This window comes from Equus przewalskii, chromosome 11, assembly GCF_037783145.1.
Source record: "Equus przewalskii isolate Varuska chromosome 11, EquPr2, whole genome shotgun sequence".
NCBI lineage: Eukaryota > Metazoa > Chordata > Mammalia > Perissodactyla > Equidae > Equus > Equus przewalskii.
The window spans coordinates 2,041,779-2,055,487 of record NC_091841.1 but is presented as its reverse complement, the minus strand read 5'-3'; the positions used below and the strand labels follow the sequence as shown (position 1 = coordinate 2,055,487).

The following is a 13,709-nucleotide window of genomic DNA, read 5'->3' as shown; positions in this document are numbered from 1 at the left end:
CACATAGCACAACCAGAGGCACTCAAACTAGAATACACAACTATGTACTGGGGGGATTTGGGGAGAAAAAGAAGAGATAAAAGAAAAAGATGATTGGCCACAGCTGTTAGCTCAGGGCCAATTTTAAAGGAAAAAAAGTACTTATCTGCAAAAAGAATTCCACGCTCTCCTTAAGAATAATCTTCAGGGGCTGGGTTGGCAAGTTCAGATCCCAGTGTGACCTACACACCGCTGAACGAAGCCACGCTCTGACAGCGTCCCACATACAAAAAAAAAAAAAAAAAAAAGAATAGTCTTCAACTTGCGTGTCCTGGAGTAGGACAGTTATGAGTGATTTTATTTATTTACCAAAATAGGGTATGACTCTGCCAACTGTTTTATTCGCCTTTTCACTTGACAGTCACCCAGTAAACTTGTTGAGTCTGTCTCATTTTCTTTTCAAAGTGACTTTAGATATCTTGGACCATCAAATCTGGGGTTTGAAGCCCAAGGTATTAAGGTTGGAAATGAAAAACCAGGCATCTTAATGAAAATTCCTAATTGAAGTGAGGAGAGGCTTAAAATGATCACATTTTGGTCACTTCAGGAGCAGCATCTGAGCTGTATTTCTCTGCATGTTGGTAGAAGGGCAGGTCACTTCGCCTAACACTAAGAGAGCAGTTACAACCTTTACATGCCCTGAGGAAGGGCCTTCTTCCCCAAACCTGTCCCCATTGCCTTCTGGACTGGGGGACAGCCAGCGGGGCCAGCTGGTTCTGCGAGCTACAAAGGTGGCATTCAACTCTCCATCCAGCTGGGAAGGGGTTGTGTTTGGGTCGGAGCAGGTGCGCAGAAGGTAGAAACGATAGCACAGACTTTGTTGTCAGACTGGCACAGGTTCAAGTCCCAGCTCTGTTACTTGCCGCCCAGCTGGGTGACCTTGGGCCAGTCGCTTAATGGCTCAGAGCCTCATGTGTAAAATGCGGTAATCAAAGTCCTCTTGCGGGGCTGTCATCAATATCGAGTCAAATAGCACATATCTGGCACAGGGACTGGCAGTCAAGAAGCACCGGATGGTGTGCTAGGGGTCAGCGGACTTTTTTGGCGCAGAGCAGATAGTAAGGATTCTAGGTGTTGTGGGCCGTGCTCTCTGTCGCAACTACTCAGCTCTGCCGTTGCAGACAGGGCGTAAATGAAGGAGAGCGGGTGTGTCCCAGTACCAGTTTATTTACAAAAACAGGCGGCAGGATCGGACCCAGGGGCGGGAGTTGGCTGACCCTGCTCTGGGCCAGCGCTGTCCCATAGAAATAAAATGTGAACCGTGGAAGTAATACAATATTTTCTCCTAGCCGCAGGAAAAGAGTAGAGAGAAACAGGTGAAATTAGTTTGAGTAATATAGTTTATTCACTTCAAATTATCCAAACTATTATTTCTTCAACATGTAATCCATAGGGAAAATCATGAATGAACTATTTTACTTTAATTCTTGGTATTATTTTGAAAAGTCTACTATGTGTTTTAAACTCATGGCCCTTCTCATTTCATACCGCCTCATTTCAAGCGCTCAACAACCTCATTGGAGAGCACAGCTTTAGAGGGTGATCTCAAACTTGGGCATAACCATTTAGGGGTCAGGAAATCAGTTTGTTAGAAAAAAGTCAAATTTTAAAAATGAAATAGAGGAAAATATAGAATAGAGTGCATGGCACGGAGGAAGGATATGGGTCGTTTCGGGCAGTTTTGTGCGTGCTTGTGTGTATGTGTTTGCTGGGCCGTGATGAGAATCACAAGACACATTTCTTCCTGTGGGTTATTGTCAAACATGTTTGAAATTCACTGCTTTACATACTAAAATCAAGTTTCTTTTTTTTTAAACGAGGTGAGCCAAGGTGTCAGCTTCTCCCTTACTCAGGCTGTGCCGGTGCGGGCTCAGAGCTCTCTGTTGATCCGATAAATGAGTGTCTAAAACCAGCCAAACCAGTTACTAAATGTCATGTTGACCATTTAAAAAGGACAAATCAAAATTCCCAACTTTCACCTTTGCTCCTCTATCCTTAGTTTCAAAGACTCCCCCTTTTACAGATGCCCCACTGAAACCCAGGGAGGAGAAAAGCTTTGTCAAGACCCAAAACCTCAGCGGTGGTTTGGGCTGAGAATGAGGAAGTCCAGGAGCCCAGCTGGGGAACGGCTCCCTCCACCCCTGCTGGGGCTGTGCGTGCGCGTGAACGGGAGCCTGGGTGCAAGCGCCCGGTGTCATCAGTCATTTTTCCTTGGAATTTCTGAATATTTGGAGCCAAAGTTAAAGAGAGATTGCTTTAAAGAATTTCATTCTCTTCTTGATTCTTCCACAAATTTTTCTGAGCGTCTAAAAACAGAAGTGTCCCCACAGGCTCTTTGCTCTAACAGCTCACAACCCAGAGGGGAGTTATCTTTCTGTAAAAATATGTCCGGGGCCGGCCCAGTGGCGCAGCGGTTAAGTTTGCATGTTCCGCTTCTCGGCGGCCCGGGGTTCTCGGGTTCGGATCCCAGGTGTGGACAAGGCTCTGCTTGGCACGCCATGCTGTGGTAGGCGTCCCACGTATAAAGTAGAGGAAGATGGGCATGGATGTTAGCTCAGGGCCAGTCTTCCTCAGCAAAAAAAGGAGGACTGGCAGTAGTTAGTTCAAGGCTAATCTTCCTCAAAAAAAAAAAGTGTCCAATATTGTTCAGAGTGAAGTGGAGAAGAGCTTGTTGTCGTGTCTGGCTGGTAATTCCATAGAGTTGAAAATAGGAAATTGGTAAAGCTCACTTTTTTCCTCTTGCTTTTCAACTATATGATGAAAAACATTTTAAATAATTTTTACAGAAAAAATAACTTAAAGTCCATTTTCCTGAAATAAATTCTGGGTAAATCGCCCCGCTGAGTGAGCGCGGTTTCCTTCCTTTCCCCTGCGGTTGGCGTGTAGAAAGAACACAGACTTCGGGTTTGGGCTGACCTGGGTGCTCGTCCCGCCCGCTTGTCCCGCCTGCACCCCTGCTAGGCTGAGACTGAGGCCGTGGGCTCTAGGACTCAGCTTCGTCACCTGTAGAATGGGGGTAATAATTTTGGCCTCATGAGGTTGTCGTAAAGATTGGTGGGGGAAATAAAAAAAGTCTGCATGGAAAAATGCTTCCATGTATGAATTTTTGCTATGAATAAGTTTTCATCACAATGGAACGAACTGTCTAGAAATGATGTATGTTTTCACTTCCCCCTCCGTCCAGAAGGGTGCAGTGTGAAGCCGAGAAACGCATTTCTGTTCCCTTATTTTACTGTCCTGAGATTTAACGACTTACAGATTGCGTTTTTAAGCTGTCTTTTCTCCACCCATTCGCATCTCACTCTCACACAGATACAGTTTCTGTCAGAAATTCGACATTCACGAGAAAATGGCCACACCTTTTTGGACACTTTTTAAAAAAAAAAATAAGTAAGGACTTTCAGTTGTTGCCGTGACAGCCAGTCTCCTGTCAGTTATCCAGAAATGGATTATTAATGGGCTTTGTCCAGGCTGTGTCAGTGAACACACCCACGTCCTCCACGGGAGGGTAATGCGGCTCCAATGGCAAGAGTGGTCACAGTGCTGACTCGGATGTCCTTGCCCCCCAGCCGCAGGCGTGCGCGCGCGCACACACACACACTCACACACACACAGACACGGACACACACACACACAGACACACACACAGACACACACAGACACGGACACACACACACACACAGACACACACACAGACACACAGAGACACACAGACACACACAGAGACACAGACACACACAGACACGGACACACACACACACAGACACACACACAGACACACAGAGACACACAGACATAGACACACACAGACACACACACACACACACAGACACACACACAGACACACAGAGACACACAGACATAGACACACACAGACACAGACACACACACACAGACACACACAGACACAGACACACAGACACAGACACACACACAGACACACAGAGACACACAGACATAGACACACACACAGACACACACAGACACAGACACACACAGACACACAGACACAGACACACAGACACAGACACACACACAGACACACACAGACACACGCATACACAGACACACACACACACAGACACACACAGACACACACAAACACAGACACACACAGACAGACACACACACACACACAGACACAGGCATACACAGACACACAGACACACACACAGACACACATGACCTGAGTGAGCCAGCCATTTGCATGGGATCCTCTTTAGCAGCCAAAGACCCTATTTTCCTGGCATTTCAGGTTATGTAAAAGGTTGGGTGGCTGTCTGAGTCGTTTTTCCGGAAGCAGGATGCTTAAACTGGTACTTTGTTTCATTCCCAGAGACGTGACCCATTTCTGCTCAGATAGCCCTTCCCACAAGGTAAGACAGTCGTCCGTGGCGATTGACTGACCAGGAACAAATTCATGTACCAATTCCGCGAGATAAGAGGGGAGGCCACTGGAAGGCTGAGAGTCAGACAGGATATTTTTGCAACTTATTGAGCTATAGGTGGCTCAATTTAAAAATAAGAGGCACTGTGTGTTAGCCTTTTAAGCTTCTCAGACAAGGCAATTTTAAGGCAACTTACGTAACCTATCTGAGCCTCGGTTTCCACATCTGTAAAGTGGGTTTCCAATAGAACCCCGTGTTTTAGGGGTGGTTGTGAGGAAGTTCCTGGCACACAGTGAGTCTTCAGTCCGTTAGCTGCTGTTGTTGAAAAGGTTGATCCCTAGGCCTGTACCAGGGCCTCTCGAACGTTGTCGAATCTCCTGAAATCTTTTAGGATATTCAAAATAGAACCTTTTAAAGTTGACTTTGTTTTTCAAAAATAAAAATTAATTTATTTCAAAAGAAAATGCTTGGAGCTGCCATCCAGGTAATAACACGTCGATGGCTTTTCTTCAGTGTCGAGCCTGGGTTGACACCAACCTCGCTGATTTCTGCTGCCATGGTGTCTGAGGGTGTCCATATCTGAAAGTATCTAGAAAATATGTCCCTTTTAAAAGACATCTTCTTTTTCTGACACAGTAAGAGAGTGAGAGATGAGAGAAGGCAAGATGGACCTAAGAATTCAGGTATTCCATTGAAGAGAAAAACCTGGCATTGTGAAAGAAATACAGCCAGGAGCACGGTTCAAGGCCAGGGAGAATGAAAGTTTGAGAGGCTGGTTTTGCTCCTTGCTTTCTGTCTCCTCGTCTAAATTCTTCTAATTCTGATGACACGAGTTCCTGTAGGGTTAAGATGGACAAAAAAGTCATTATCTGAGTGAGTTAGAAGATGCTGAGGGGAAGCCAGGGGCCAGAGAAACGAAGCTTAGTGCTGTCTTTGCAGGAGCATCTCGTAGGGCCCACGGCCTCAGGAGAGCAGATGGCCCAGCCTGCACTTGGTGGGACTGGCATTCAGAAATAACGCACAGGTCCCAGACAGTGCATATTTAAGCTATTCTGGAAAGACTGTTTTCCCGCCAACCGTGCCCCTCTGTGGGATCTGCTGCCAGGGAAGATTGGGAGGCAGAGCACTGCAAAACCTGTGGGCTCCCGGATGCAGACAGGCTGGCTGTGTGACCTTGGAGAAACTGCCTACCTTTCTGAGCCTCAAGTTTGCTCATTTGAAAAAAGGGAGATGGTATTTTCCTTGCAAGGCTGTGATGAGGACGTGATGAGAGGCCGTCTGTGATGCGCCTGGCCTGTCATAGGCTCTCAACACCTGTTACCCGCTTCTGTGTGCTGAAGAAGCTGTCCCTGTCCCTAATTCCTGAGGGGACAGTGGGGCCATGTGGGCTGGGAGATTCACTGGCCTTTCTCGGTTCCAGCTTAGAGGGGAGGGAGATTTTATTTTTTGGAAACGTCTATTTCACGCTCTCATGAGTTCACCCTGAGGCCCACGTATGACCTTGTCAGCCATTCAGCATGTGGGTAAGTTTTTATCATACTTCTTTAGTTTATCCTCCTGCAAAACACATATTTCTGGGAGGTCTAATCAAGCGCCTCTCTGTGAACTATGCCACGTTCAGGCAGATGCTTGCCTGGGGGGTACCCGGTCGTGTGGGGCCCCCTGGCCTGGGCACAGCACCCTGACCTCCCCAGGCCTGTTTTTTTTTTTAACGTAAAACATCAGATTGATGATTGGGTTTCTAAAGTCCTTTTACATCCCCCAAATTCTATGGTTTGAATTTCCACTTCTCTGTGTAATCATCCAATAGCACAAGCAGATAAGTGGCCCGAGCTTCTGTGATGGTATTTTTCTCCCACAGAGCTGGTGACGCTGGTGAAGATTCAGAAGTTGGGACACTGGCGGGTTTGCCATGGTGGCAAGGGGCCAGGGCAGTCGGCAACGGGTGAGCTTCTCTAATCCGCAGAGGCTGAGCCGAAACTCTCAGAAGACTCGTTTAGGATTTTCGGATCTTATACAGACTTATCATTTTGAATTATGGCCGTATGCTGTGCAGCCAGCCTCTGGGTTGGTCTTCCCTATGCGAGAAGGAGGAAGGCCACGTTCATCTATTTGTACATTACTTTTCTCAGCCTCGTGGGATTCTAACGATGAGGTCAGAGCTCAGACAAACCAGGAGCAAGCCACATGGACGAGAACACTCATCTTCCATATTCCGTGTGGGGTCGAAGGTTATCCAGAGTTTGGCAAATGAATGTTTTATACATTTTTAGTTAAAATATTTATAGTATGATGGTATCATTTTAAAAAATCATTCCCAGCTCTAACAGCTTTGTTGATTAATCATCCAACCGCTGGTCCACACTGTACTCAACAAGAGAGCTTCGACTCTTGTTTTGTTCCCTGCTCTTGAAATCCATGAGAGAGCTATACCTAACAACACCATACTGTCATCTTTTCTTTACACTCCTGTGAGTGCATTTTTCTTTCAAGCAACCCAAACAGTCCTGACTAAGAGAGTGAAGGAGGATGGCAGGTCATTGCTAAGCTTTATCGCGTTGTGGCGATGGTTTCTCACCTGTCCCCTTTATCGTGTTAACTGTCAGTGCTCCAAACTTGCCATTGGCATAATTGCTGCCCCTTGAGCACCCACAGCCCCATGGACAGGGTCTGGGGGGCGATGTCACGCCATGTATGTCATGAGTGAGATGGTACTGTGGTGGCCGCCCCTCGGAACATTAGCACTGCCCTCTGGAATCCAGCTGGGCACCGTCCAGCAGACGTGGATCAAGCACGCACGGTGCATCAGGCCCTGTGGTAGGTGCGGGACACGTAGAGATGGAGGAGACAGCTTGCTCTGGAGGGGCTTATGTTGCAGTGACAGCAGCGACTCAAGCGAGCAGACCCTATGCCAGCATTGTTTAAGTGCCGCATGTATGTCGGCCCCCACACACGGCTGTGGAACATGGACACCATGGGGGGAGTTGCTTTTCTGGAAAGACAACAAATTCAAGAGTGCAGTGTGACAACTGTGAGAAGGAAATGCTGTACTTGGTTTTCCTGAAGTACGGGGAAGACGGGCTCGGAATTCCCTGTCTGCGTTCCAAGGCAGATGAGAGCAGTGAGGGCCTTTGCGGAGGGGCTGGCATCCTCCTCAACAGTAGGCTGGGCGTGAGTGGCTAGGCTGATGGCTTGCACCTCAACATCCCTCTGATGTTCTTAAAAACTGACATTTAGAGATCACTCTCTATTAAGATTCTTGGATGCTCCTGGTAGAACCCTAGCTCAGAGCGAAAGCAGGGGGATCTTTATTGGCTAAGGTCCCTGGGACGTCTAGGGACTCAGTGAGCTGCGGACAGAGCTGGACCAGGGGTGTGCATGTCGTCATGGAGATCCTGTTCCCTCCCCATCTCTTGCTGGGCTTTCCTGGGGTGTCTGCATTTGGGGCAACGAGGGCTCCTGGCAGTTCACAGCTTACAGGATTCTCACGGTCAATGATCCCAGCAGTAAAAAGTGCCTCTTTTTGACGCTTCCGGGAAAAGGCCCGGGGAACGGTCTCATGAGCTGGACTTCAGTCACACCCAGTCCTGGTCTGACCACTGGAGGAGATTGTTGTCTGATGGGCCAGGTCTGGGTCATTGCGTTCACTTCTACAGGGCAGATGGAAAGGGGTGGTTCCCTAAAGAGATGCTGGGGGAATGAAAAGAAGGGAAAAGAAAAGAAAGAGAAAAAGAAGGAAGGAAGGAAGAAAGAAGAAAGGAAAAAATGAAGAAAGAAAAAGAAATAGGTGTGGCTACTACAAACCCATAAAAATCTCGTAATTATATGACTTACACCTCAGCTCTGCAATCCTTAATTCCAGTTTAGTTTATCACGGACTATTTTCTCCTTTTTGCACCTCCACTCCCACAGACGTGTGCTTTTTTAAAGTCGTGTTGCTTTCTGTCACCTGAAGCTTCAGCAGTTGCTGCGAATGCCGCTTCTTTAAGCTCAGGGTGTCATTAGGAGCATAACAGCCACCCTGTGCAGCTTAACTTCTCCCTACAGATTCTAAAAATACCCAGAGACGCTCCGACAGGGAGGCACCGTGTGCGCAGGTGCAAACACATGCCGGCTTTCTCAATGGCCTCAGAGCTGTCGCTGCAGAGACAGCCACTGGGTCACTCAGCTCTGTTCTTTACTTTTTATTTTTAGTTTCTGCTCACCTATACTGCTGTTTATGCAGAGGAGAAAAAAGGAGTTATTGTTGGAACAGAATTGACTGGAAGAAAGGGAAAGAGAGAAACATCAAACTCGTTATATGTCTCTTGTAGCTCGGTGTTGCCCTGGACTAAGATGTGTCAAGAGATCAGACGAGTCCAGGGAGCAGCACAGATTAGCTGGGATTTAAAATAAAACTCCTTGACAAGAGGTCACCTAGACTGACTCTCACGCATGTATCCCTGAAGAGGCCCGAGGACCACATTCGGAGGTTAGTGCTCACAAAGGGCCAGGGCCAGCGCTGGGGTTATTTTTCAAAGGCAAAGCAAAAGCCACTCCCCTTTCCATGGAGTTCTCGGGTGGAGCTGAGCCATCCTGGAAGCTGGAGTTTTCTTGTTTCAAGGAGGGGTCCCATTTTATGGGACTGAGGAGCTAAGGATGTTGACATCACCTGCTCTGTGTCTGTGGTTTGGGAACCTGTCCAGTGTTGGTCGTCTTATCAAAACAATGAGCCTTGGGTTTTTGAAAGGTGACCCAGGGGTTAAATGATAAAATCAGATGGATTATGAAAATAAGTGAGTCATTACAGGTCGGACCTTTGGTAGGTTGCCTGGAAGAATCAAGGGTCTCCTTAACCAGAGAATGAGCCTGGACCGATGTAGCATGCAGGCACAGTCTGTTAGATGGCACTAGTGATGATCAGGGAAGGGAGAAAAAACCCGCAGCTTTTTACCAACTCTATGGGTGTCCGGACTCCATGGCACATTTGTTTTAGCTGCTGGGAACTGCCACGCAATTAGCAGATTGCTCAGAAGTTGTTCTCGGAGCAGCCTTTCGGTTGGCCAGTTTACGGCAGGATCCTGGGATTAAGATTAAAAAGTTAATCCTTGTAGGGTAAGCATGAGTGAGTTCTTGGGACAAGATGTACTTCGCAGTGTTTCCGTCCTCGCGTGAGGGGAGGGAGCCTGCGTGCCCTGGACATGTGCTTCTCATTGGAAACTGCGATCCAGTCTCTCTCTAGCCTGGTTCTCATGGAAAGTCCTTGGCATCTCCTCAAACCTCAAGCAAAGGCTTCTAAGCTGCTAAATGGCTCAGTGGTCCCTGCCAAGGAGCATGTCAGGGGCAGGGGCGCCTTGCTCTTTGCGGGTGGGAGTTTGCTCATCCGGGAGTTAAAGTCTGCCTTCCTTAAAAAAATCTGCATTGCTTATTTAAATGGAATCGCCTGAATGTGGTGAAGGATTTGACTGGTTGCGTGAATCTGGGCAGCCTGGTAACAATATTAGCCGAGCGTAGCAGCAGCAGCAGGAGCTGACACCCGTGCAGCACTTCCTAGGTGCCAGACACTGCTCCATGGGCCGCAGATTCTGATGCGTTTAGTCCACAGACAGCGGGGTTTCAGATTCGTCCCTCCATCTTCCCCTCCGGAGCTACAAGTAGCCAGATGGGCTATGCTCGCTTTCCAGGATGGCCAGGCAGTTGCCAGCTGTTAACTGCATCCTGCATCCTGCAGCCTTGACTTCTCCTGGAGTTTAGTTGGAGAGAACCACGGGTTACATGTTTGTCTGCACACACTCTCGTCTTTCACACTCTTGTTCATTTTGTGACCAGCGAGTTCAAGGCACACGGTTTCCCAATGCGATGGAGAGATTCAGTTATGGGCAAAGACCCATTTTGTTCGTCCTGCCCTTCTTGCTTCCAACACTTTGGGAAGGTTCTCATTTTATGCTAAGTAGTTAAATTTCATGAAAAAGAAGGGCGGCGGCCTTTCGGAGTTGCTCATGAAGACCCAAGCTGCTGATGTGAACGGAAAGGGGGAGCTCTTGGACACAGAGATTTTAACACATCAGCCCAGGTTTCAAGCTGCTTCAGCGCAGTCAGCATCAGTGCCCTTTGGTGGCGTTTCGTGTGCTTTGGTGAAAGGGGTGTATATTGCAGGAGCGAGCTGCTTTGGGATCGCTGTCTTCCCAGGAGGGGGGCCTGGGTGTCCCGGGCACCGTCACCCAAACAAACAACACTGCAGTCATGGTTCCCTAAAGCCATGCTGTGTGGAGGCATCAGGCCCCTTCCACGTGCGTCTGCATTTTAGGATCTGCGGGTTCTGACCTTTCCTGAATGTGTATGTTGCTTTTCCTTTCAGAACGTGGAGTCCTAAACTGCAAATGCGCATTTGGGGTGGGAGGCAGTGGTATTGCCGATTGCATTTCCAAGTGTGAGGCGCTGGCCTGGGCGTGGAGCGAGGGCAGCCTGTCTGTGGACTGTGGCTTTGCTTTCCTGGCTGAACCACGGGGGACCTTCCACAGGCAGAGCTGCTGCCTCCTGCCTTGTGCAAGTGTTTTCACTTACAAAGGCCGATTTCGTGAAAAAGACCGTGATTTGGGGTTTCTTAAAGAAAAACCCACACTGGCGGGAAGGAAAGGGGTGTTCCAATTTTCTAGATAATTTAGATCATGAAGGTCTCTAAAAGAGGTGATTTAGGCCCAAAACAAAAGAAAACAAGCAAAACAAACAGAACAAATCAGACAAAGAAACAGAAACTACTCTAATTGTTCAGGGTCTGAGCTATCTGGATTTGATAACTGGGAAGGCGGCCTCAGCCGGCTAGTGACAGCAGCTGCAGGAGGATGCCCGTGCGGGCCTGTCCCGAGGGTCACCTTTGCAGGGGCTGTGGGCAGGAGGTGCATCTCTTCTCACCTGCTTGGTGGTGTTTTCACCTGCGGGGTCTTCCTGGGAAGTAGAGTGGTTGGAGACCATGCGCTTTGGCTCTCAGGAAGACCTACGTTTACATTCTGGCGCGGCCACTCGGCTGTCTGGTGACTTTACCTTGCTGAGGCTCAGTTGCCTCATTTGATGTGGACGGGATAATCGCTCCCCTTTTGTAAGATCAAGTGGAATGATGGAGGTGGAGAATTTGGTCCCTAGTGTATGTTCTGTGATGTCCGTCTGTATCCCCGTCTCGGAGCTGAGGTCAAATCAGAGGACGAATTGATAGATAGCCAGCCCAATATTAGTTGAAAGAGGGAAGTCAACAAAGAGATGAACACAGTGTCTCAAGATCCACCCTTTCTATGCTATATCCCAATTCCATTACTGACGTGCTGTGTGACCTTGGGAAGTTGCTCAACCTCTCTGATCTTCAATTTCCTGATCTGTGAAATGGGAATAATCATACTGGTTCCTTCCTCCTAGGACTGTGGTGAGCTAATGCTCATGACCTTGGTGCCCTGCACAGGGTCTTTCAGCCTCCACGTGGTCCAGGCTGTGTGGGGTCCTGCAGATTTGTTGAATAGTGACAGTGAGGATGTGAGTCAGAGAGAGGGAAAGATGACAGTCACATCTTGAAACACGTGTAAGTAATCTGGTGCTTCAGAAGCGGCTCCAGCTTGCTAAATCTCGGCGGTGCCAGCTTTTTTTTTCTTCTTCTTCTTCTTTTTTTTTGGTTATTCACAATTTAAGACAAATTTAATGTCAAATCAGGATGAGTCCTTGCATTCATAGGTGGAAACAACGTAACTGGATTGCAATTACAAAGACAAACACTTTAGTTTATAAACTGAGAAGGTCAGTGGTTTTGAACGTTTTGCCATTTTCAGTTTTTCATTTTTTCAACACAATTGAAATTATTTTAGAAACTTGTAGGCTTAAGGCGCGTTGCGCTGCAAACACAATGCAGCTGGCGCCGCGCGCCCCCTCTCGGCTCCCCGCCATGCGACGTCTTGTGTCACCGTAGCCCACTGATGAAGACTCAGAGCCACACCCCGCCCCGCCCCGCCGTCAGCTTGGGGCCCATCTGGACTTGCCCGGTGTCCCCCCCGGGGCCCCCTCTGCTCCGGGCCGGTCCAGGCTCGCGCACGGCGCTCGGTCTCGCGTCTCCACAGTCTCCTCCCGTTGGCACAGCTTCTCCGTCCGTCGTCCGTCTCTGTCCTTCGTGACCTGACACTCTTGAAGAGGCCCCATCAGTCCTTTTGTAGGATGCCCCTCAGTGTGTGATTATCTGATATTTTCTCCGTTTCCTGCTTTTCCGTTGACTGTCCAGGCCAAGGGTCTTCTGACAAATGGCAGTTACAAGGCCTCATAAGTTATCTGGTTATTTGAGCCTGGCGGGGTATTTTTAGGTCCTGGAAGTTAAGAGTATGGACTCTGAAGCCAGATAGTCTGGGTTCCATTCCTGGCTCTGTGACTTACCTGCTGTGTGACCTTGTGAATGTTACTTGACCTCTCTGTGCCTTAATGTCCTTGTCTACAACATGGGGATAATATAGAACTGACCTATTAGGGTTGTAGTGTAGATTAAGTGGGTTAAAGCCAGCGAAGAGTGCCTTGCAGTTGGTTGTCAGTCAGTATGTCTTAGCCTCACCGCTGCTGCAGCGCCCACGGTCCTGTCCTCTGCCTCCCCCCCCACGAAGTCCAGGCCCAGTGATGTCCTGATGGCGCTTCCCCGGTCCGCGGTGTGGGCGGGGTTCTGACCAGCGCGAGGCCTTTGCAGCAAAGCCTGGGGTTTTCGGCTGTGGTCCTCACGTCCCATCTAGAAAAGCCCTTTCAGCTGGAGGGTCGAATGTTGGTCCCCTCCGCGCGCGGCTGCCCTGGGCCCGCTGTCCTCTCCCCGCTCTCCTGTCCTTTGTTCTGCCCGTTTTGGGGCTCCCGTCCTGGCCAGGGCGGCGTGGTGGGCACAGGCCAGCTCCCTGGAAAGACTGGCGGGGCAGGTCCGGCGCCATCGCTTGGCAGGCACGTCGATCGCCGCTTCGGCCTCTGCATCTCCGAAAGGCGCCTGCGACGCAGCAGCTGGGGCGGTAGAATTGGCTGAGGCTTTTCCCTGGCGGCGCCCTGCAGATGCTCCCTCTCCTGTTTTCTTTAATCCCCATCGCAACTGTATGATGTGACTTCCAACGTGACCCCGTTGTACAGATGAGGAAACCGAGAAACAGAGAGTCTAAGTAACTTGCCCAAGATCACACAGCCAAGGTATGGAGGGGTCAGGATTCAGACTCAGCCTGCCTGTGGAGCCACCTTCTTACTGACCTCACTCTTTGCGGCGTGGAGCCTCAGAGGGTCTCTGTGAGGGTTAAATAGGGAGATCTACATAAA

At 49.0% G+C, this 13,709-nt stretch overlaps 1 protein-coding gene across 8 annotated transcripts in view; it reads left to right on the top strand.

The window, feature by feature from the left end:
* Positions 1-13,709, top strand: part of SLC1A2 (solute carrier family 1 member 2) — a 138,908-nt gene that overhangs the window by 23,416 nt on the left and 101,783 nt on the right. For 2 of the 8 annotated variants that reach the window (XM_070564793.1, XM_070564785.1), the window contains exon 2: positions 8,741-8,898. The exons of the other annotated variants lie outside the window; for them this stretch is intronic. The gene's annotated coding sequence lies outside the window, so the exon portion shown is untranslated. The remainder of the gene's footprint in view (positions 1-8,740; positions 8,899-13,709) is intronic. 8 annotated transcript variants of the gene reach the window in all.